Genomic DNA, 25,184 nt, shown 5'->3' on the forward strand with positions numbered 1-25,184 from the left:
TGACAACGTCTTCTGCGGAATATGCAGTGTGGGTTGATTTGATAGAATTTGTTCTTCTCTGCCTCATTCAGCTTCAGTTGGGCTTGCTTAAAGGCTGTGCAGGGAATCATCCAAAACCTTGCTCACTCACGATCTGGCAAAGTTGACGATAGTTGTTGGCTAAGATTTCAGCTGGGGTTAGTAGCCAGAATAAGTACGTGTGGCTTTTCCAAGAGCTCTTTGGCTTCTTCATAGTATGGTGGCTCAGCTCCAGGGCAAGCATTCCAGGGGAGAACTCTCAGCACAGGAGAGTCATTAGTATCACTTCTACCTCATTATATTCATTAGAAGTCAGTCACTAAGGCTAGCTTATATCATGGAGAATTGGACTCCACCTTTGGGAAGAATTTCAAAGAATTTTCAGTCATGCAACCATCACAATAGAAATAATTCATTGTTTCTCTAGTTTTCATTTTTCTCACTACTTATTTTCAGCATCTTTTTGTTTGCTCATGTATCAGTTTTCTATTGCAGAATAACAGAGTACCAGGAGCTTTGCAGCTGAAAACAATACCCATCTCACTCAGAAGTTCAGGCATGGCTCAAAAGGATTCAGAAGTTCAGGCATGGCTCAGAAGGATTCTCTGCTTAGAATGTTACAAGGCTGAAATCTAGGTGTTGGCAAGGCTGCAATCTCATCTGGAGGCTTGACTAAGGAAGGGTCTGTTTTCAAGCAGCCTCTAGGTGTTGGTAGAATTCATTTCCTCATGGCAGCTTTTTTCTTCAAAACCAGCAGTGAAGAGAGTTAGTCTCTACTGCTTCAAAGTTAGGTCAGATCCAGGCAGGACAATCTTTTACGTCATTAACTCAAAGTTAACCATCTAAGAACCTTAACTCTAGTGAAAAAAATCCCTTTACATTTGCCATATTCTATTTGTTAGAAAAAAGTCACACTTCCACCTGGGGATGCTGGGGAATTATGGAGGCCACCTTAGAATTTTGAGTGTCACAGTTGGCCTTATTTATTTATTCTTTGTAAATTGTTTCTTCATATCTATTTTTTTCCTGTATGGTTGTTTATTCCTTTCTGGCCAATTTGTAAAAGCTCCTTATATACTATAGATATTATCCTTTGTCTTTATTTTTCATCAAATATATTTTTTTCCAAATCAAATCTATTATTTGTACATTGACTTTATTTATAGATTTTTTAATCCATAAAATATATTTTAAAGTTTTATCTTTTTCCTTGAATTACCCTTGTGAAAAATTATTCAACTAAATTTGTGCTGTTGAACATTATAACAACTAGTCACCTGTCCTTTAGATTTAAATTTATATTAATTAAAATTAAATAAAATTGAAAATTTAGTTCCTCAGTTTCACTGACCACATTTCAAGTGTCCCATATAGCTACTTTTTAGACAGTAGAGATATAGAAATTTCTATCATCAATAGTTCTACTGGACAGTAATAATCTAATTGTTTTTAATAAAGACACCCTGTAGATATTTAAAAAAATATTTCTTATATTTTCTACTTATTAATTTTACATTTTAACTATATTAATCTATATTAATTTCTTCCTCTGATTTTTTTGGTTTATTTTATATTTCTTTCTCAAATGTTCTGTAGGCTGAGTAAGAAGTTCCTTCCTTCCTTCCTCCTTTTCTTCATTTAATTATTTATTATCAAATTCATTAAGGCTATACATTTACTTTTGAATTCAGTTTTTCTGAATCTTAAAAGTTTTAAAATACAGCTTTTGGATACAAGGATTATATAGGTATAAATTTCATCATTTCTAAATGGTTAAGATCTTTTTATGATTTATTTTCAATTTTATCAGATCATTATCAGATAACTGTTAATATAGTTACCTGATAACAGCACGACACTTGTTTTAAATATGTATAATTTTGGTGATAATCTATTATAAATATTTCATGTTCATACCAAAAATAATGCATATTCTTTATTTACTTATTAATGAGTACTAGATAGAGTCAATAACTTTTATCATATTTCCCAATTCTGCTATGATTTTACTGATTTTACTTTTCTATTATATTTTTCCAATTTGGAAAAATTTGTCTCTTAGTACAATTATATTGTTATAACGGTCTTTTTTCTTTTGGATAATTTTTGCATAATTTATTAGTTTCTATGTTATATGGCACATAAAAATAAAGGTTTATTGTATATTTTATTAGACACTTGCATCATATTTTATGTATCCTCTTTATTATTATTACAGTTAAATTCAATCTTAGCTAATAGTATTTCTTTTTGTTTGCACTTGCTTATTATTGATTTATCTATTATTCCTTGGTTTCAAACTATCTTATTTTGTTTTAAGTTGCTAGGTTGTTACCAGTGAAGAGTCTAGACTTAATTATACTATTGTTATGTTGTTCTTTTGAAACCTAATATAACTGTTTTGACTTTCCTTGGAATGAATATATATATATATATATATATATATATATATCCTTGTTTGCTGCTTATGTCTCTTACCCCTAAACCACCATATTAGCTTAGTCATCTCCACATACATCTTTGTATATAGCCATGCATGGTCATGCTCCACAGACTACCATTTCAACCTTGCTCTCCTATTAATGGCAACTATACTCACCTTGCTTGCACTTGTCTTCTGCTATTCAGAGATTAATCATCCTCATTGTTACTAGGGATTTCAGTCCTATAACAGCATCTTGTAACAAGAATCCTAGTCTAAAAATGAAGAGACATGGCTGAACATTTTATCAGTGCTGCTGCCCACTCACAGTGCATTCCTTTTTATCTTTAAATGACAAGTCACAGGCCTCCTGAGGAAAGACAGCTGGCGTAGTTTACGATCTTTCATAACAGATCCATTCTACAATACCCACTTCAGGCACGACCATTTTTCTCCACAATCTGCCACGGCAGTTCTAGCATCTTCTTTACTGTGTGTGGTCAATCTATTTCAGAGTGTCCAAGGGACATCTCAGAAACATTTTCGAATTGGTTACTAGGACCGAAGTCAAGGTTTAAATTTTGTGTCATGAAAGAGTTTCCATATTGGCAAACTCTTTGTTTTTCACCTTTATATTCTGTGCCCCTTGATTCAGCTCCCTCAGGATCTGCTCCCAGTCATATCCTCCCACTTCCTGTTGCTACGTGACTTATGGCAGCTCTTTGTCATGTAGCCTTTCCTCTCTTAGCAGGCCTAGCATTTCTCCAGTTGGTTATCTTATGATTTGATCTGTTAAGCAGGGGGGGTTATGGGAGCCTATGTTGAAGAAGACAAAAATTGCCTGGGACTCGCCTGCCCAGAGCACAGCTAAGAAACAGAACATTTTTTTAAATGACTCTGAAGTGTCACCATAGATGTCACTAAAGCTCATACATTGTTTTGATCCTCACTTAGAGCCCATTTCCCTTTGTAGGGACCCACTCAGCCCCCAGAGTTAGTATGAACATTATTTTATTTACTTTTGAGATACAGCAGATATAGAAAGCTTAGAGCTTCCCTTATCTGACTAAAAGGCAGAAACTTTGGAAGTGAAGCTGCCATAAATCCCCTCTTTCAGGAAGCTTCGCTTGCAGGAGAAGACCAATCATTCTCACTGGATGAGAAATTGCATAAACGAACATTATCACAAACTTTCATACCATCCATTTTTCTTCCCTAAAAAAGGTTCATTTGTTCTTCCCATAGAAGCCCTCTCTCCCCCTTCCCTTTCCCTGTTAAGCTGGTATATAAACTTCTATTTCGAGACGTTCGGTGAGCCTCTTCATCTGAATGCTCCCACACGCATATGAATAAAACTTGTGTATTTTTCCTCCGGTGGGGGGGGAAAACTGCCTGGGAAAGCACATCTGAGGGTTCCATATAGTCCTAAAGCAAGGGGCTATATTTTATCCTTTAGCAAGAGGATAAAATACAGTGCTACTTTTCTAGGTCTAGAAATTTCAGAGGGACTTGGGCCCTCAAGATATTCTAGTTCATCTACCTAATGTTCCCATCCCAAGTCTCAGGATCCTTCATAACTGTAATCCAAATTTCATGAAAGAGATTTGCCAAGATGAGTACTCAACCTTCTTCTATATTTTTCTGTTCTTTAAATAAACTTCTATGCTAGTCTCTTAACATGATCAGCCCTCCCATTATAGGAAATGATTGTTTTATCAGATGTTACTAAGGAAGCCTCTGACTCACATTTTTATTTTAATATGGAGTGCTTCATGAATTTGCATGTCATCCTTGGACAGGGGCCATGCTATTCTTCTCTGTATCTTTCCAATTTTATTGTATGTACTGCTGAAGCAAGCACTGACTCTCACATTTTTATTAAATTATTGGAATTGATGTTTGATCACCCCAAGTCTGCCACTTTTTCTTTTCAAAGTACCAGTGTTGCTTACCAGCAGCTATCTAATTTCTCAATTATTATCATTACTATAATAGCCATATTTCTCAAAGACCAGAGATATTTTATTGATCAGATATCAAATGTCAGTGCACCCCTTTCCAACCGCAGATAAGTCAAATTCACTAGAGGTGGAAGTTTTAAGAATTGCAGTTTCACAGTAGACCAGTGACTGTCAGTTTTCTACCTACCATCTGAGATGGGGTCTTCACTTCAGCTGGCCACCAAATTTTCAACTCCACAATCCCATTCTAGAGTCAGCTTTCTAGAGATCACTTCTTACATCCTAGAAGTAGAGGTTGAGACAAAGATTCAGGCGTGCACGATGTACTGAGTGAGTGCTCTGCAGGAAAATCCTGTAAGAGAATGAAGGAAGTCAAGTAGGTGAGGGGAAAATCTGAGCAAGGATGCAAACTAGTTTTGCTGTGGTACAGACAGGGAGTGGCGGATATTCCTAAAGAATGAATTACCCCATAGAGTTGTACACCTTGAGACTAAGGGACAGAATTTTGTATAATTTTATTAGTCAGTAAATGGGAAGGGGGTGGGGAAACTGCCCAAGTGTTTCCAGGCAGGTTGGTTCCCTTCAGCCAAGGGCAGTTCTTCTGAGAAGGCCACAATTATAAGCCATTCATTTCAGTACTCACAGCACATAGCGGATGATAAACTAGTAAAGAGGACAGGGTGAGGCACCAAAAGCTTTTATCGCGTTCCTGCAGTATAGTTGAGAAGCACTAGTGTCAGTAAAATTATGAGACTGGAAAAGTTCAGACAGAACTTTCATAAAAAGAAGTTTATTAACGCCATTTTGAACATTTAATTGTAGACCTTAGGCTCTTTATTACTTATCATGATGATTTCTGACTTCATCATTTATTGGAGATTCACTATAGGTTATTAATTTACTTATGTACACAGGGCAACAAAAGAAAGATAAGGCATAATGTTGCTCTCATGAACTTTATAAGTTGCCAGCATGTCAAGAAACCACGAAAAAATTCCAATAGTAGTCTCATAACAATTACTATTGGCTGCCAAGGGACACAGACATCAATGTGATATCAAAATTTTTGCTAAAAACATCTCAAGCACTCAGGAGGGAAAAACTTGAAATATTTTTGCTGTGTCTTTTTAACCAGTAAAATTGTAAAAAAATATTTCTTCTTTCTGAAGAATCAATTTGAGTTCTTTAATGTAATCTGGCGTCACAGAGCTATATAAAGGGAGCAGTGAGACTGGATATTTTGTTATAATCAGGTTATGACTTTGGAAAAGAATGGCAATTTTTGCAGTTTTAGTCTAAATAAATAACGATCACATCACCATTACACAGTGTCACTTTCCCTGTTACAGCAGTTAATGTTGAGTTTTTTTCAGCTAAGCTCACTCAGCAGCGGCCTGCCACAGATACTGAGTGTTAGAGAGCTACTCTTCTATTTAATTCTTCTTTGGATGAAAGAGAGGCTAGCCAGACTTCAGTTAGGAATTTATTTTTGATTAAGAGCAAGGCTCATAACAAATAAAGTGACCAATATCACACATGGAGAAGATTGGTATGAGATAACATGAACTGAAAGCTCTCTTTTTTCCCCAGTTATTTACAATTTAAAGATCTATTTAAAATTATGCCGGATTATACCCACTCTGAATAGGAAAGCACTTATGGAAAAATGGGAAACACATCTTACAGTCAAAATTTTCCTAACATTTGCAGAAGAAGAGTCGAAGAATGGCACACAATGCCAGGAGGGTGCATTTTCCATACACTTCAAAAGCTTTTTGTTGTTGACAGGCTAGTGTATTACACTGATATTTATAGGAAAATATTTTCCAAGACTGTTTCCCACTCCGACGTTTCACAAATTGCTACAGTCGTTTTTGTTTAATAAACTGCTTCAAAGTCATTTAGGTTCAGGAAATGCTGGCTTAAAATTAGATTATATTTGCTGCAAAATCTCTGGGAGAATTAATATAGGTGCTATGAATCTCTAATTGAAATTAGAATTATTTAAGTTGTTGGACTTTGGAACCCATTTTTCCTGGAGTACTTTGGGTTACTAATTGCAGAATACTCAACTTAGCTGCAAGCAACAGGGTAAACTACTTATAGTCACATAAACAAATAAGTACTGATTTTTCTCACATGACAGAAACTCTTGAGATAAGCAGCTTCAGGCATTAGTTTGATGGATCATCCATTTAAAGGCTGCCATACCTGTGATTCTCTTGGCCTTTTCCTCCTGCAGACCATATGGTTCTTCTATCTTCAGGAATCATATCTGCAACCAAGGTGGAGAGAAGAAATAATATATGAGAGCAGCTAGGTCTGACCCTTTCAAAAGCAAAGGGAAACTAGAAGCTCTCGGCAGGCTTATTAGCCATAACTCTGTCACATAGCCACTCTTAGCCAGGATTCTGGCTGGGGAAGCAAGTTCAAACTATGTCATTCTCCACAGTGGAGGCTTCAAGGAGAATGGGGTTTGGGGTTTTTTTTTTTTTTTTTTTTTTTTTTGCGGTACGTGGGCCTCTCACTGTTGTGGCCTCTCCCATTGCGGAGCACAGGCTCCGGACGCGCAGGCTCAGAGGCCATGGCTCACGGGCCCAGCCGCTCCGCGGCATGTGGGATCTTCCCGGACTGGGGCACGAACCCGTGTCCCCTGCATCGGCAGGCGGACTCTCAACCACTGCGCCACCAGGGAAGCCTGGGTTTTGGGATTTTTGTTTGCTAAGCCAGTGAATAGTATCTTCTTCACAAGAGTTTCTTGAGGATGTAAATATATTGCTAAAATAATGTAGCTGATAACTTTAGAATACAGTAAAAACAGTGGGGGAGTTTGGTAAGCAGAGGAATAGCTGCCTCCAGAGATTACTGTGGAACCTATAAATATGCTAGTTTACATGACAAAGAAGAATAAAGATTGTAGATGGATTTCAGATTGCTAACCTGCTGACCTTAAGACAGACTATCCTGGTGGACCCCCTATAATCACAACAGTCGTTATCAGTGGAAGAGGGAGGCAGCAGAGGAGAATCAGATAGTGATGTATCTAGGAAGAATGTTGCTAGAGATGCAAGGTTGCAGGCTTTGAAGATGGAGGGAGGGGACTCTAGCCAAGGACTGTGGTCAGCCTCTAGAAGCTGGAAAATGCAAGGAAATAGATTCTCCCCTAGAGACTATAGAATGGAATGCAATTATGTCGACACCTTCATCTTAGCCCAGTGAGACCTGTGTTGGACTTCCGACCTACAGAACCGTAAGAAAATACGTGTTTGTAATTTTGAAATCACCAAGTACATGACAATTTGTTACAGCAGCAATAGAACACTAGGGAGAAACATAATGTAGATACAACATTGGGAGACTGCATTTTTTCAACCTTTCAACTTCATATTAGATTCTTCTTTGTGATTCTTTCCAGAAACATTTGTTTATATATTGGATAGATTCAAAGTTTAGATGTAGCTAACTGAAATTCTAGAAATTTATTAAGTTCATTCATAATTATTTATTTTCTATTGCAGAACCAAAGGCAATGTATGGGAATCTCATTGGATAACTAAGACATAAAAGTAATCCTTAGACTTGACACAGAGATATCTGAATATTTATTATCAAGTCTTTTCCTTGATTTTTTTCATTTTAACGATCTATTTTTAGTGTGTAGACTGACATATCCCAAATGTTTAAAGTAGGAATTTTAATATTAATGGCAATATTTTATATATTTTTTTCCAGCTGTGATTAAAAAAACCCCACAGGACAACTCAGTGGCAGATGTACTAACCATGCAGCTATATACATTATTTTATAACCAAGTTTTTTTCCAGATGCTGAGTAGCTTTAATGTTACAAATGATTAAAAATAGTATCTGTAGTCTCTGAGACTCTCTGATCTGTCAATATTAAAAAAATCACACAGACTGTTATAACTTCGTATTATACTAATTTTTTCTTACATTGAGTAAAACTAAAAGTAAATTTGCAATAAAATATTTTAAATATCCTATTCCCATACAGGAACATTTTGTATCTAAAGAAAAAAAATTAAATAGAGCACTTATCACTATAGAGTAGATTTAACCACTCTTGGCCATTTTTTTTCTTTCATAGAACATATATCTCCCCCCTTCCCAAATTAGTTCATTCTTAATATAGTGCAGACAGTTCTTAGGCTTTGGATACATTCTGATATGATGTAAATTCCTTGCTCTACTTTTTACTTTCAGGTGGATTTTGTCAAGTTCTATGCCTCTCTAAATCACAATTTTCTCATTTGTAAAATTGGTACGATATTACAAAATACATAAGACTTAGGAGTTTTCACAGAGTAGGCACTTAATCAATTGTAGTAATTATTCTTATTAAAATATAATACTAATATTTATTTTTAAAAGTAAAACAAAACAGATATATCAGTTAGGTGGTTTAATAGAAACATATTCTGTAACAAAATATTTCTTTCTAACAAGATGTGTTAAATATGCCAGTGATTGAAGTTAGGAAATGCATACCTTAATGTGCATTTGTTCTTCCTTTTTTGATAAATAAAAAATTGTCTAGGTTAGATATAGGCCTCATAGGATTTCCAGAGCACTTAACTTGGTAGTGTAGGATGTACACTGCAGAGTACACAGTTGAGAACTGCATTTAAAGAAGTTTCTTTTTAGCTAACAGAGGAAAGACAAAAAAGTAAAGCTAAGATGGTACCAGTGATATAAATTTAGAATACATATGTGCCTTGGTTTACACACACACACACACACACACACACACACACACACACACACACACACATCCCTCTTCCAGAAAATAAATCAACCAAAATCACTTTTCTACCCTGTACCACCAATGGCTTTGAATTTCTGTAATCCTATCAAAAGAACTGGACTAAGAAAACAAGTTCAATGTTCCAGTTTGATCAATGTGAATAGGAGACTTTAAAGAAGAACATGTTACTAAAGAAGAACATGAACTATTACTATTAATAATAATTACAATTATAATACAATCACCTAATATTTTTGTGTGATTACAGCATACTGGACTCTTTACTAAGCGCTTTATATGTATTGTTAAATCATTTTAACTTCACACCAATGTTATTAGGTACGTACTATTAACATCATCTCACTACACAGATGGGCAAATGAAGCATGAGAGGGATAAATAATTTGCTTAAGGTGACACAATACAGTTAGTAAGTGGAGGATGTAGGCTATAATAATGATAGTATATATTTTGTATTTGTTATTTAGTTATATGAATAGTTGGCTTAGGGGGCAATGGGAGCGAACTATTAAGTATATGCTTAAAAGTTCTAGCTCAAATATTTTATATGACCCTTCATGTAACTGATGATATGTGAGCAGTAATTTGTACTAATGAATTTTCTATATCCATAGCTTAATGTCTATTACAAATCAAATGCTGCTGATATATCTTTATTAAATATGCTGATACTTTAAAATTATTTTATGTAAGTTTATGGCAATGAGTTGTCGTTATATATATATATATGTATGTTGCTAATTACTCTAGGACTTTTTCTTTTATTAAAGAATTACTTTTCAATGATGATTGTTTGATGCTTACATTCTCAAATTTCATTTTGCTTTCAAATTGTGCTCACTTTTCTGTGGACAAATATTTGGATCCTGTGGATAAAGACATACTTTGTCCTAGGGATAAAGTACTGAAAATATTTCATAAAACCCACTGAGAAAAACACAGTACTCTGTTACTCTGTTAAATAAGTGATGGTAAGTTATAAAACACATATAAGTCATGCCCACATATGTTCATGACTGGCTAGCTGGTCCTACTTGTGTGCTGAGGCTGGTATTGTAATTATTTAAAATGAGTCTTCAGTGGAATGAAAACAAGAATATAAAAGGGAAAAAAACTATTTCCTGACATGGAACTACCAAATTAAGGACATAGTTGTCTGCTCCCTGTATGCTGAATCTTATATCCCGATGAGCCGTATTGATATTGAATGATTTTCCGTATGGGGCAAACCTCTAAGGGAAACTTCGACAATTAAACAAAAAAGGCTTTATGAGTGACAGCCACTTTAAAAAAGCAAAGTTATCCATATCCTTCTAATTTTAGCCTCCTTTTACTTCCAGTGCTTGAATTGAATATGTGCTATTCTGAATTGAATGCTATTTCTATTTGAGTTAATGTCTTCTTAAAATCTGTGCTTGCATTTGGCAAAAACGATGTGTTGCTACTTATAATAAACATCCTTGTTCTTTCTTAGTATCTCAGTTCAATTATAAAGAGAAAAAAAAATCTCAAATTAAACTGTTAACCTAATGTTAATTCTTCTCTACATAACTTCTCTTTGTGCTTTGCTTTGCTTTTGTTAAGAAAAATTATCCAAATTTGAAATGTAACAGGTGAATGGACTTTCCTCCTTACAAATCTTGCATATATTTTAAGGTCTAGAAAACAGGCTCACCCAAAACTTATTTAATTTTATAAGAGTAAACACTGTGCTTGACTTAATATTTTATTTGAGTCCTGAAAACCGTTAACTGTTACATGTGAACTTTTAGATTTTTGTTTGGTAGAAATATATAAACACAAATGTTACAGTTTTGTGGCCTTATAGGACATAAGCCAGTTTTGTATCTATTAGACAATTCATTTCAACATTCTGTTGACTGACTATATAAACCCGTGGTTCTCAAATTCTTCTTTTAATTAGTCTTGTCCTACTGGCTACCTCTTGAATAATAAAACTGAGTATAATCTTTGACAGATTTTCATGTTAGACTTGTATGAAAGTCACACTTTAATTTTTCAAAAAGTATATTTTCACATCTTTTTATTTATTAGTTTAATGTTTTTTTCCAAAGTTAAACCATTGAATGAATTTTTTCTAGATCTTGGGGTGTTAAGCATTATGTTTGGGTTTTTTTTTTTTTTTGGTAAAATTATCTGTCTTTATGAGGAGTGACTATGAGGTCAAAATCTTTATAAAAGCAAACATACCAGGACTATAGACATAAAATACTGTCAGAACCAGCTTTTCAGTTACTTGGTCCTTAATTTATAGTTATAAATCATTTCATTTTATTGTGGTAAAAAACACATAACATAAAACTTACTATCTTAACCATTTTTAAGTGTACAGTTCAGTGAAATTAAGTACATTCATATTGTTGTACAGCTATCACCATCACCCATTTCCCAAATAGATCATTTGGGAATGATCTATTTGGGAAATAGATCATTTTTCACCCAAACCAGTATTATACAGCTTAAATATCCCTCCCATTTAATACACTCAGTTCTTAATGAGTTTAGGTTATTACCAAAAATTAAAACTAATTTCAAATGTAACAAAAAGCCTCATCAAAGAATAAATTTCTAGTTTCCTTTTTACCTACAAAAATGCAAAAAAAAAAAACCCCTCAAAATTCAGTTTGAAATCACTGAAAACAGACAATTTTTTTCTGCAAGGCGGAAAACATACAGATTTCCCTTAGAAGCATATATTATCTTGGAATTCTTGAAGTTAGCTCCCTTAGAAAGGCCTGCGAGGGAATCCTTGTCATTAGCAGCATTCTTTTCTTCTACCATTTCCAATAACGGTTTTATGGTTCTTAGGCTTCTACTGTTGAGTTTTTGTTGAAGTTTCTTGTATAGCTGATGCCCAGGTTGCTGAAATCCTTTCCTAATTTTTGACCTTTACATTTGCCACTCCATCATTCTACTTTCCTCAGGCATATTCCTCATTGAAGTGGGTGTATTCATTTTACTTCCACTTCCATTAAAATTTTATTAGGCTACAAAGAAGAGACATATTCACATATTGCACAGGCTTGGGTAATAATTTATTTAAATTTTATTCATTTCTTGTTATATCCCCTATTGTAGCTCCTCAGGAGGTGAGAGTATGGTGGTTCAGAATTTTTAAGGTGTATGAACTTGAAGAAGTCAGTAATAAGGACTGAAATCATAGGAGCACAAGCATCTAGTATCTTTGGTCAAGTTGAGACTGAGGAATAACGTTGCTCTCTGTCAAAGAGCCACGTGGCCTGTATAGGGATCTGGGTCAACTAGGTCTCATCTCAGCAATAGAATAGTATGGAATGCTAGCTTCAATTCAGTGTGGAGGGGCCAGATCAAAGGAGAATCATTCCAAACTAGTAGTCTCCCTCCGGGGTCTAGAAGTCGGAACTAAATCCTTTCTAGATTACTAGCCCTTAGATAGTTAGAGGAGGGAAATTCAAGAGGGAGATGTTGGGTTTTCTTCTAATAAAGCATATGAGAGCCCAATTACCTGAAAACAAATTGCACCGAGATTCACAAAGAAGCACATCCCAAACCATACCTAACTTTTGTATCTATATTCATCTTGCTATCTACATTTCATCAAAATCCTTCTAGAATTTCCATGTGTTTCCTATAGTTATTTTGTGTATTATGGAGCTTGATATGGCAGGGTAAAGAGAGAAAAAACTAGAAAAAGAGAAGAAAGTTAAAATGGGGAGAGAGTGAGTATAAAGGGAGCAAATCATGGTATCTCAGGGATCCTCTCCCAACCTAGAATCTATTATTTTTGTTTCAATGTTTAGTTTCCTCATATTTTAGTACCTATTTTTTTCAATTCTAGATATTTTTGGTTTTTCTTCTTTTTCTCTCCTTCATTTAATATGATAATTCAGAGAAGTCCATAGTTTAATATCATAGTACAAAGTGAAAACCATAACTTTAAAATAACCCAAGTTCATTTGAAAATAGCACTGGAAGCAGAGGGGGAGGGTGGCAAGTTCTCTTTCCAGTTTCCAGTGATACTAGCCTTGCCTTTGTTTGTATAATCTAAAGGTAAAGCACCTACATGAAAAACGCTGGAATGATGAGATGATATAAACAGAATTTCAAAAGCTTTTTGGAATTGTATTTGGGATATTGAGGTCTTATATATAATTACATATCCAGATAGTATTTCAGTAGTGAGAGAATAAGAGACTTAGAAACTATGGTCGATGATAGGCTGTGTAATTTTGCAAAACTATCTTACTGTTTTAAAGCTCATATTCCTTATCTTTAAAAAATGGAGAAAATAAAGCAAACTTGATGGATTTCGGTGATCAAACAAGATACTGACATAACTAAGGGGATTATCCTATAGGATTCACTTGCCTAAGCCTGGTTTCCATTATGGATTTTCCCTAAGCATTCCGAGGCTCCTATCTTATACTCTTTCTCCTTCTTCCCAGAATAGTAAAACAATGCTTAATTTCAGTTTGGTAAGGAAAATATATAATGAATAAGTGTGTTACCTGGTTGCAAAGGGAACAATCATTGGGAATAAACAAGGCAGGGGACAATTTTATAGACTAATGGACATAGAGAGTTCAAGGATTCTGGCTTGCTCAGAGTGGCTCTAAATGTTGTTGGTACTTTAGTAGGTTCCAACTATCCTGGCCCTGGATAGCCAAAACAAGGAGCTCAAAAAAGAAACAAAAATTGAGATTTGTATATAGAGGGGAAAAAAACACCTTAAATTAGAGCTGGCAATTGGTGTTTCCCGAGCCTAAATTAATAGAAAAACAACCTTAAATGCCACTTTCTGAATGAAGACTTTGTGGGTGGCTTTGCCCATATTGAGGTATGTGTCCTTTTATATGGAGGTGAGTGTCCATATCTATAGAAGATCCCCTGGCCTTAAGCAAGGCATGAAGCTTTAACAAGCACCAAGAATACAAGCATGGCTGGAGTGAAGAATCTAGCGAAAAGAGAATTTTTTGTATTCACTCCCTTACAGCTATAAGGAAGGCAAAGCACTTATTTGCTGTATCGTATCTTGTATTTCAGTGATTCTATGGAAACATTTTTTTTTACTCTTAACCACTATGTTTTATTGTCTCTCCACTCTTTTCTTTTTTTAATTAATTTTTATTGGAGTATAGTTGCTTTATGATGTTGTGTTAGCTTCTACTGCACAGCAAAATGAATCAGCCATACATATACATATATCCCCTTCCTTTTGGATTTCCCTCCCATTTAGGACACCGCAGTGCATTAAGTAGAGTTCCCTGTGCTATACAGTAGGTTATCATTAGTTTTTTTATACATTGTAGTGTATATGTGTCAGTCCCAATCTCCCAATTCCTCCCACCCCATCCCTTTTCCCCTTGGTATCTGTGGAAAATTTTAACTGTGGACCTAGAAGAGTGACAGTACGTTGGTTGCCTTTAATATGACTCCATCTAGACTAAACCCATGGAGAGACTAATCTTGAATAAAGGATGAAAAATAATCAGTCATTCATTCAGTCAGTACTAATTGAGGAACAGCCCTGTGCCAGGCATTCATTGTTCTAGGCACTTGATCATCAAAACAACAAAACAGAAAAGGAAAACCAGAGAAACGTTTAGAGTTGACTTCTTAACAGTATTAATAATATCCATAATCAGAGAAATTGGGAATGCGCCTTTGAAAATTGGAGTACTAGCTATATGAAAACAAATCTGAACATATTTGAGAAAAGAAGACCTTGAATGTCAGTTAAATATAATCCGATAAATATTTTTTTGAGATTCCAAGTGCTGTAGTATAGCAAAGTACCCAGGTAATATTTGGGTCTCAAGAAAATATACCATAAAAATGTGTGGAAATCGGACTCCAAGGAAAGACATGGGAATGATGACACAAAGAAAAACAGGGGAGACAATGTTAGCTTAAGTCTGAGATTTGGCTAAATATAATGTACATGGGAGAATATCTCCTGGGAAGGATTATCCAATCAAGAATCTGAAACAGTTCACGAGGTTGGAAGAGTTGATGCCTTTGGCAGTCCCCAAATTCATGGTTTCACTGTGGGGACACAACAAGATGGACTCGACTAGAAAATGCTAATAAAACTATAACTGGACCAAAAACCTAAAAAAGGCTACCTGACTCAGCAAAGAGTGCTCACCATGGATAGTAAGGAAAGAGCCAAAATTAAGTAGGTTTAACTGTACACACTAGCTGAGCCTTCCTGAAGACAGTAGACGAACAGTATCAGGAAATAATCCACTGGAATTCTCTCCATCTAGTGTGTGGAGAAAACAGTGAAAACCCACTCAAGGGCTAGAACATTAGAACACTGAGGAAAAGACATCATGAGGACTGAATGGTCGAGATATTGGCTTTCACCACCTCTCTAGTGAAACAGATTCATAAGTTTCTACAGCAGCTTCAGTTCAAAATCTGCTGCAGGTGATTCCCCAGAAACAAACTGAAGATGCGATGGCCACTTTTCTAGCAGCAATTCTCTTAGTTCTGAATTATTTAATGAACACATGCACACACAAAGAATTTGCATTCTATTCAGCACTGAAATGCCAAAAACAGAGTTAAAGAGGGAAACAGAAATTAAGATCTCAATAAAGAGGGGGAAAGGCACCACAGATTAGAACTGCGAACCAGTGTCTCCATGCCTACGAAGGTATCAACTAATGGAGAAGGCAGTAGGGACTTAAATGCCACTTTCTGAGGGAAGATGACAGGATTTGGTCCTCTTCAAAAGTATGATATAGGCAGAGTATGGAAATGAACTGCTCTTGGGATATTACTCTCAATGGATAACTTCAAAGTCGTAAATCCCATTCGATGGTTATAGATTAACTGAGATATTGCTGAGGCTAAAGCCAAAGGCTTTGTCTGCCTACCCTCTATCACCGACATAGCAGCGAGTCTGTGGCAACCCTAATTGTATTCTGGGAAAAACACTTTGTTGTCTGGACTGACTGGGGTAGGAAATGCAGACTGGCTTGTTTTCTGAATTTAGAGGATGTTGCTCAGTGCAGTGATAATCTTGTGAGGATGATTAATTCTTTAGAATCTTTAAATGTTCAGCCTATGAAATACTTGGCATTAAATTCATGTCATGGAACCACAAGCAACTGGCGGGAGAGACAGCACAGGCTGCAGCTGCTGAGAAAAGCCACAACTCCACTTGTCTTTTAAATTTTATTTATTTATTTATTTATTTTTGGCTGCGTTGGGTCTCCGTTGCTGCACGTGGGCTTTCTCTAGTTGCAGCGAATGGGGGCTACTCTTCGTTGTGTTGCGCGGGCTTCTCGTTGCAGTGGCTTCTCTTGCTGTGGAGCACGGGCTCTAGGCATGCAGGTTTCAGTAGTTGTGGCAGGCAGATTCAGTAGTTGTGGCTCGCGGGCTCTAGAGAGCAGGCTCAGGAGTTGTGGCACAAGGGCTTAGTTGCTCCGCGACATGTGTGATCTTCAAACCTTCCGCACCAGGGCTTGAACCCACGTCCCCTGCGTTGGCAGGTGGACTCTCAACCACTGCACCAGCAGGGAAGTCCCTCCACTTGGTTTTGAGAAACATTCCAGCTGAGACTAAGCACAACACAAAGTAGAGGGGGTGGGGTGGGTAGATTTTAGCTTTCAAATTTCTCTGAATTCACAAAGTAAAATAATTTAATATTTGGCCTTAATTCCCTTTATAGTAAAAACAATGTTATTTCTGATACTTAATTTGTCCTTGGGAATTTGATAAGGGACAGTATCAGCACGTTATCAATGGCAGGTCTTCATGAGGTTATTGTAACGCCACTTTGATTTCATGGTCTCATAGGCTATATTGCACAAAATAACCAGCCATAACTTAGAAGGGAAAGGGAATAGAGAATTTATTTTTAGTTCTGAGTAAAAAGTGGCCTTGGGATGATTTTACTCAGTGCACTATTTTTATATTCATTTCAGAATCTTTTAGGGCCTTAATCTATGCCATCAACATGGCTGACATTGGAGAGTTGCCTCCAGAAGGCTGGATCAGGATTGTTCTGAGAGATCAATGATGTCTTCTAACGCATCCAGCCGTACTTCTGGATCACCATTGACCTCATGGTTAAACTCAAATGGTTAAGACAGTAAAATGTTCTTAAGGAGAAAGGGTTTTTCCCTTACAATTAGTTTCTATAAAAAGAGATTTTTCTCTAAATACTCTTGCCCTCTTGTCTTACTTCTTACTCGTACTCACAGAAGAAAAAAGAGTGAGTTGACATCATGATTGAAATTTCTTGATTGAGTGTAGATAATCTTTTAGAAGTTCCTATGTGAGGGGAATTTGCTCTCTCTCAAACTCCTCCACTCAGATCAGTAGGTCTATCACTGGGAATTTCTCTTACGTAGGCTCAAATCCTTGGGAGGTTGTTCTAAGGCTAAAACTGGTGATTAGGAAAGTGGTGATACCATTTGGACTGTTCCAATACTCATAACATCATAGTTATAATGAGGGTATCCGTACATTTTCTAACATTGATGTTTCTTTTTATCAGTACTATGAGAACGTAGGTGGAGAAGCAGGGTATGAACTGTTGGCCTCCCTCAAAACCCTAGCATTTTATATGTACCTGTACGGACCATAGGCCTGCATGTTTTCTACTACTTCTCTGCTTGTAAGTTTTTCCCCTATAAAATCTATGTTATATTTGCACTGTGTGGTGCTAGTGATATGTGTCTGTGAACTTCTTGAATGACAGATATCCACAATGGAATTACAGAAATCCAGTCCCGATACATTTTTTTTGTGTGATGAAATTAATGAAGTATCTTAAATGTGCCGCTATCCTTCAGAATCCTTCAAGCCACCAGGGAGCATCTTTCTCTTCTATAACTTCCAATGATGACCTCATAGGCCACATGGCTTAATGTATCAGTCAGAATAGCATAAACTATGGTACAGTGAAGACAAACTGAAATTTTCACTTACTTAAAACAGCAAAGTTTATTTCTCACACATGTTTCATCTCTATTGTGGGCAAGCAAGGAGGTTACGCTCATCACAGTTATCTAGGGTGTGGGCTGATGAAAACTCTATTGTGATGCATGCTTCCAGAATTGCTGACAGTGACAAGAAAATGTAGTAAGCCACATTTCAACCTTCAGACTAGTATGGAACATGTCACTCTCACATTTCCTGGCCAAAGCAAGTTATATGATCATGCTTGAGTTTAACAGGTTTTGTTAAACATGTCTAATCCTCCAATTGGGAGGATCACCAAATATTTTCGTATCCACGTTTCTGGGGTCCTTGCATCCTTTGATAGTGACCTTTGTCACTTATGACACATAATCAACCCTTTATTGTTTTTCTCCATCATATTTCTCATTATAGTGGGGAAAATACCCTCCATCTCCTCTTGTGTCTCACTTTTTCAACTAAAAAGAGATGCATTATGCTTTGAAACTTGACTATAGGTTCTTTTCATTGATGTCAATCTCGTCTTTGGACTCTCTTGCAGATATAACCGCAGGCACACTCAACTCTAGAAGATTATTTTCTGTCATGCAGTTTGTTTAGCACTTACAATTTGCTTTTTGAATTTAAGATTCACAAGAGAAAAAATTGTATGGTTAGCATAAAAACTTCTGACCATTATTTTAGCTAAAAGTTAACATTTAGAAAATCTAATATTTACTTTAATTTATTCCTCTCTGTAGAATATCTTCCGTAGCACCTTTTTGCACCATCTTATACTTCACTATTTGATGTTACTAGAAATTGTAGCAAAATATTCAACCTGAAATAATCAGAATATATCAGAGTGTTGTAATTAATTTTAAAAAGTATCAAAAGCCCTCTGAGGAGACAAATTAACTTGCATTAAGGCTGAAATATTTTTTGAAAAGACTAAAATACCTTAGGTTTTAACATAACTATTAGAAACATGGAGGGGAAATGAGATTCATTCATTCATTCATTCGTTTGTTTTGCGGTACGCGGGCCTCTCACTGTTGTGGCCTCTTCCGTTGCGGAGCACAGGCTCTGGACGCGCAGGCTCAGCGGCCATGGCTCACGGGCCCAGCCGCTCCGTGGTATGTGGGATCCTCTTGGACCGGGGCACGAACCCGTGTCCCCTGCATCGGCAGGCGGACTCTCAACCACTGCGCCACCAGGGAAGCCCCTATTTCATTTTAATTATGTAAATTTAAAAATAGCTTTGAAATACATGGGGGCATCTTCAGGAAAACTTGAGAATGTATCTTTGTGAACTGGAAAATGTCAGAAAATTCATCCTTATATAAATGATAGTGCAGCGCCATTTGAAAGGACCCACACAAAGGATTTATTCTGAAGACTATGTATGTCTCCTTTTCATTCTATGATTTTGTTCACCTAATACGAAGCTGTCAATTTTGTACTATCTTTGTGGAGGGGATGAATGACCTCCTAGCACCAAACCCATTCAGCAGTTTGAAATTTGAGCCTCTATTTCTAACACCGAAATGTTAATATGTTAACCTGCTAGATTGTTTTCTTCTTTTTTTCTTTAAACACACTTGTAACGGTGTTGCACAAAGGTAATGTACCAATACACCCAAAAACATTTTCTTAGGGGCAGGAAATATGAAACACCACATAAAGATCAACCAAATAGAAATTGTTTCGAGATGAAAATCTAGCAAAAGCATAGCATTTGAAACTTATTTTAAAATGTAATCTGATGCTTACTTTTAAGCAATAACATTTTCAAACTTTTGCTAGTTTTCCCCCTGAATTTTTTCGCTTTTAAAATGCCCTATAAATAAGTGAAACAAAAAACCTTCCACTGTACACACTTGACGGAATCTTAGTTATACTCTGTTACCTATATTCCATCATCTATAAATTTGCAAGGAAACATTCTGCCACTGGAAATCTAGACTGCTGGGGAAAACAAAGGTTAAAGCTATATAGACAGAAGAATTTTTTTATATCACTTCTCAGATTGCAATAAAAAGTAACGATGATTCTGGTTATCATTTGCTAAAGAAATCATGAGCAATAATGGTTAAAATGAAGCTCTATAAAATAAGGTTTGAGATAAACTGAAAACTATCCATTCATTTAAAAACATCTATCTCCTCTGTGTTCAGTACTGGGTTATATCACTCTCTTCCTTTGTTATGATGCTCATTTGCTCTCATTAGGTAAATTATGCACTTGTACTAAGGATAAAAGAGACACTGTGATTCATGAAGCCATTTCTAAGAGAGGCTTCCAACTTGAGGAGTATGAAAGAACGCAAGACCTGTCCTCAAGAAACTCACATTCAAACTGAGGAATCATGGATTTTTTCTTTTTTTAAATTGGGCAGAAGAACAGTTCTATTTTCTAATTTAATTCTAGGGTAGGAGTCTTTTTAAGAATTAGTTACATGATATCTGCTCACACCTCTTTTAGTGATTAGTTTTCTAATCATTTTGGTGAGGAAGTTTATTTCTCTGCTATCCACTGATGATTTCTTGGAAGCTGATTTTTATCTGAGCCAAAATAAGTTTCAGTTATATTTTCCTTCTCCATCCTAATTTCATCTTCAGGAATAGCACAGAATAATCTAACTGTAAATTTTTACAAACAATAGTATATTCCCACTCCTTATCCAACAATAATTTATCTCCATCTCTAACCTACAACTGGTCAGATGGTTTTGTTAGCATTAGTTCCTTCAATCATTCTTATTATGTTATATTAAGGTTTAAAAAAATTACTCTGGGTACCTTTTCAAAATACTTTCTTCAGATACAAGGTTTGAAATTAGGCAAACTTTCTGAAGTTAGCAGAATACAAGGTGTTAATCTATATACAGTATCATTACACTGTTAGCTTGTATTATACTTGTGGCTAAATAAGAATCTCTATCTTTTTCACTTAAACTACTGCATCTCCATCTTACTATCTATGCAATTTATCCAACGTGAATGTCCACCATGTTGAGGTACTCTTTTGACGATGTGGAGGGAATTCATGAGGAGGAGGCCAAAGAGATTTGTTCCTGCTCTGCCCAGAAAGCTGTTCTCCAGATTTAACAGAGATGCTTTAGCTCTGATGAAGTGACAAACTTGGATGCAGAACAACAGGCGCCAAAGTTGTAAAAATGGTTGGCCCGGGGCCCTGTATGGCAAGGGTCCGGCTCCTTTGAAAGTTAAAGAATTTCTACGGAAGCATAATAAAAGCCAAGTTTTTGTCAAACTGTTATTAAAATTAGGAATGGTATAAGTTGAGACTAGTACTTTTAGATCTTGTTTCAAACTGTATCTTCTTATATAAATATGCTGCTTAAAAGTATTTAATTTTCGTTATATGTTTATGATGCCTCTCTAAAAATCCATTTTAGGAATTCAGAAAGCTATGTCTATTAAACAAATCTAGAGTTTGATAATATTTCAAATCTATTAAATAACATTACTCTCTAATGTCAATTAATTGCAGTGAGTAGTAGTATGATTTCTCAAAGGGTATAAATAATGAAGCAATGCAAGTTTATAGAGAACCTAAACATTACATCTGAGATTAGGAAATTGACCTGGGTAAGTAGTTTAAATCCCATATATAATTTTATTATGGTTTTCTTCTGGAAAATATATGCAAACCTAATTTGTCTTCATCTTCCTTCTTTCTCATGGAAAAAGAGTATGTTGTATATTTACCATCTCCAAAAGAAAATTACTTGAGAAATGTGATACAAGGAACTGTTTTTGGAATAGCATGACTTCTGAGCTGTGAATGTAGATATCTTGTCCATTTCATATTTCAGATGAGAGAAAGTGAAGCCGAGAAAAGTATCTTGTACAAGATCTCATAAAACAGATAATTACAGATGGAGTGTCCAGGATTTCAATCCAATAACGAAAAACTATGAAATTTTCTCTAAAATATTTAACAACTACAACAAAAGTCTGGCTAAAACTTCTAAGATTTTTGCAATAAAATATTCAAATTTGAGACAGATAACTGTTTGATAAAATACTTTATAAGGGTCCTCTGAGATTTGGAGGTCATTATAGACCCAAGCTGCCTGGAAGTTGAAGATACCATGTGACTGAGTCCCAGAACTGCACCAGGATTCAGTCCCAGGTTTAGTTAATTCCAAGCCACATGGAGTAACTTTTCTTTCGAGGATGGAATCAGTATGGGGTTTCTCACTTTTTACTTCTTTTTCCCAATGTGGCAAAAAATAATGGGAAGCTATCAAGCAATCAAGGACAGGCCAAACATCCAATGAAAGACAGGTGAGGGCAAGTTAGAGCTGAAGTGATAGTTGTGAGGATGAAATGAGTTGACACTACTCCTCAAAAGTCAATTCTTTTGGGGAGATTTATCTAGTTTTCCAGACATGATGCTCTGATGAGCATGTCAACAGCTAGATATTTTCTTCAAAATATGTGCTTTGAGAAACCTAATCTTTTGGCTTTTGATGAATCCCAAAATTTATACTGCAAAATAACCTAAAACTGCAATTTCAAAACTCAAAGCAAATAAAAAACAAAATATCTTGCATTCTCTATCATATATAGAAAGAGAGGTGAAAAGAATTTATGGGACCAGAAAACCACTACCAAGTTAATCTTTTATTTGGAAAAAAAAGAATACCTTTACTTAGAGGGTGTTACTGAAAATGTGATTCCTAGTACAGGCAGCATTAGTACGGTTATACTGTATAAAAAAGAACAGATTCTCTGGTCCCAACCCAGATCTACTGCAACAGAATCTCTGGAGTGGCAACCAGGAACCTGTGATTTAACAACTCTTCCATGTAATTCTTATGCATAATTGAAAGTTGAGAAGCATTAATGCAGAGCACTGGACACTTTTTGTCCCCTGAAGGACCGTATGTATCAGGGCCAGAAGATAAAAACAAGTGTAAAATCAAGAATCCTATTGCTAGAAATGGTAATTTTATGAAACAAAAAGATAATACTGCTCTTTGGGGTATATTTCTGATGCCAGCACACAGGGAAATACAACCTCGTATAATTTGAGAATTTTTTTTTAAAAGAAGCAGGGAAATTGCAGCATTAATTAATCTGGGAGGGAATTTTAAGAGTATTAATGTATGTTGCATTTAAATAAGGTTTTTGTTTTAATAAAAAATTCCCTTATTACAAAACAATAACAAATAAGGTTAAAATTAGTTATTTTTATTACAATTTTTCACATTTCAAAAACATTCATTTATATTAAAACAAGGATTTATTTTGATTTCAAAGCATGATATCACCTCTGCCATCTGCTCTAGCTGTATTTTTATACCTAACAATTTAGTCTGAATGTGATTCTTTAATTTAAACATGGCCTCTATCACCCCTTTCTTTTTCTCTGTAATAGGACTATAATGTAATTACATTTAAGTGAAATAATTTGGAAATGCTTCAAATATACTGCCATCTGCTGTGTTATTTAAATTCTGGAGAAAAAAATCCCAAACGTATCAAGATAAGAATATTTTGCTTCCAGGACTTAAACAGTGGCTACAGATATCTTTTAAAGCACTTGATTAGAAAAACCTTACTGCATACAAGAAGCTATTATCCATTTGGTATGCAGTGAGAGTCAAATGCTCTTTTCATTTATTGGAAAAATTCCAATAAGACTAATGTTATCTGCATAGCTAATTGCATGTCCCATGTTCATGCTGAGGGAGGATGAATGCAGGGTGGGCAGAGCTTCTGAATGTTCTGCACAAGGACAGTCATTTTACCTTCGATGTAGACCTACAGCAGCACAGCTACAGGGTAAAAGAATTGTTCAGTTGCCTCTACCCTTACAAAGTGGTGGTTTCCTTTGGAAGGGTGGTTAGGATCAGGGTGAGGGTGATAGTGTCTTGTCTTTTCTCGTTAACACTATGGCAAGATGCTGCTCAATGACAAGTTGACTGTCTTAAGTCAGTTCTCCCAGAAGTAGAAATAGACAAGGTTTTGTATACAAGTGATTTATTTAAAAGATTACTTTCAGTATAACTCAGCCAAAGGGTGGGAGAAGCAGGACAGAGAAGGGGAAGAAGTCAAGAAATGGTGCGATTTTAGGGGGACACTCACCCTGGGCCTGATCCTGTGGGGCATTTCTGGAGTGTAAATGATATCTCAGAGTTTGTCATGTCTCAAAGCACAGGATTTATATTTTCATACTTCTACACTAGTCGATAGGCTAAAGGAACCAAAATTGGATGGCAAGGAGTGCTTGGTGAAACTTCCAAACATTTTCAGTTGTTTGCATTTGAGGGCAGACAAAGCTTCCTAGGAGACAAGATAAATCCTCTGAAGAGAACTGTAGGTATAAACTCTTAGAAGCAATGGACAGAAGCTGGGGAAACAGTTAAAGGGATTCAGGAGATCTGGACAGGGCACCCACAGTGTCCGCTACAGTGGCTTTATACCTGCATTCTAAAACACTGTGGCTGTTACTTAAATTAATATAGTGTTAAATATAATAGGGAATGTACATTTTTAATACACACTGACCAGCCTAAATAAGACTACCAGTTTTCTCACAGACAAAGTCAAACACAAAAGTATTGCATTTGAAATTATTCTAATTAAATGGCTATAAGATTTAGATATTATTATTTAGCTTTTATGTTTTTTGATAATAAATTGGCTCATGCATTCATTAAATTTGACACCTTATGAGGGGAATATTTATATCAATTTGGGTAATTAACTCCTAAAACTTAAAAAAAATGTATTCTAATAAATGCTATTTAAAATTTAAAAGATCTTTAATAGCTAAGCCTATTAGAGAGTAATCGAAAAGCTTTCAGAATGGAATAGAGCCATAAAAGTAAAAGCTATTGGGAACCAGAGTGCTCTTTTGTAATCATCAAATAAACTTAATAATTTAGAAATACACCTTGTACTTAACGAAATGGAACACCACACACACACACACACACACACACACACACAGAATAACAAGTTAACCTAAATTAAAGTTAAAAGAGTTAAAGTTTAAAAACCTTTACTTCAAGTTAGTTAGTAAATTGAATTTACTATATATACTTT

The 25,184-nt window shown here is 35.6% G+C and overlaps 1 long non-coding RNA gene across 2 annotated transcripts in view; it reads right to left on the reverse strand.

The window, feature by feature from the left end:
• LOC307194888 overlaps positions 1-24,791 on the reverse strand; it is an 81,800-nt gene extending 57,009 nt beyond the window's left edge. The window contains exons 1-5 of one of the 2 annotated variants that reach the window (XR_013830650.1): positions 24,222-24,791; positions 8,910-9,065; positions 6,613-6,676; positions 4,589-4,753; positions 2,618-2,715 (exon numbers count right to left, since the gene is read on the reverse strand). This is a non-coding gene — a long non-coding RNA (uncharacterized lncRNA). The remainder of the gene's footprint in view (positions 1-2,617; positions 2,716-4,588; positions 4,754-6,612; positions 6,677-8,909; positions 9,066-24,221) is intronic. The other variant, XR_013830649.1, reaches the window with a different exon arrangement.
• Between the last annotated feature and the right edge of the window lie 393 nt (positions 24,792-25,184).

This window comes from Stenella coeruleoalba (assembly GCF_951394435.1).
Source record: "Stenella coeruleoalba genome assembly, chromosome: 11".
In the NCBI taxonomy this organism is placed as follows: domain Eukaryota; kingdom Metazoa; phylum Chordata; class Mammalia; order Artiodactyla; family Delphinidae; genus Stenella; species Stenella coeruleoalba.